Here is a 284-nt window from a genome sequence, read left to right on the forward strand (position 1 = left end):
TCATTGTTGTATGCCTGTATTTATGTAACACCGTGGTCCTGTGAGGCACGACATTTCGTTCCACTGTATGTCCCCACATGCAGCAGAATGACAATAAAGCTCAACTTGACTTGACTTGACTTGATGTGGTTTCCGCAAGCCCGCTGACCGCTCCTTCGTCGAATCCATCGGCCGCGCTGTTCTCAAGCCCGCTGGCCACCACTCACTCAGCATGCCGGCCTCCGCTCACTCTAGCCCGCCGTGTGTGACGCTGTGTGTTTTGTTGTGAAAGCGAAACTACTTTG

The sequence above is a fragment of the Sinocyclocheilus anshuiensis genome, unplaced genomic scaffold (assembly GCF_001515605.1).
Source record: "Sinocyclocheilus anshuiensis isolate Anshui unplaced genomic scaffold, SAMN03320099.WGS_v1.1 scaffold188, whole genome shotgun sequence".
In the NCBI taxonomy this organism is placed as follows: domain Eukaryota; kingdom Metazoa; phylum Chordata; class Actinopteri; order Cypriniformes; family Cyprinidae; genus Sinocyclocheilus; species Sinocyclocheilus anshuiensis.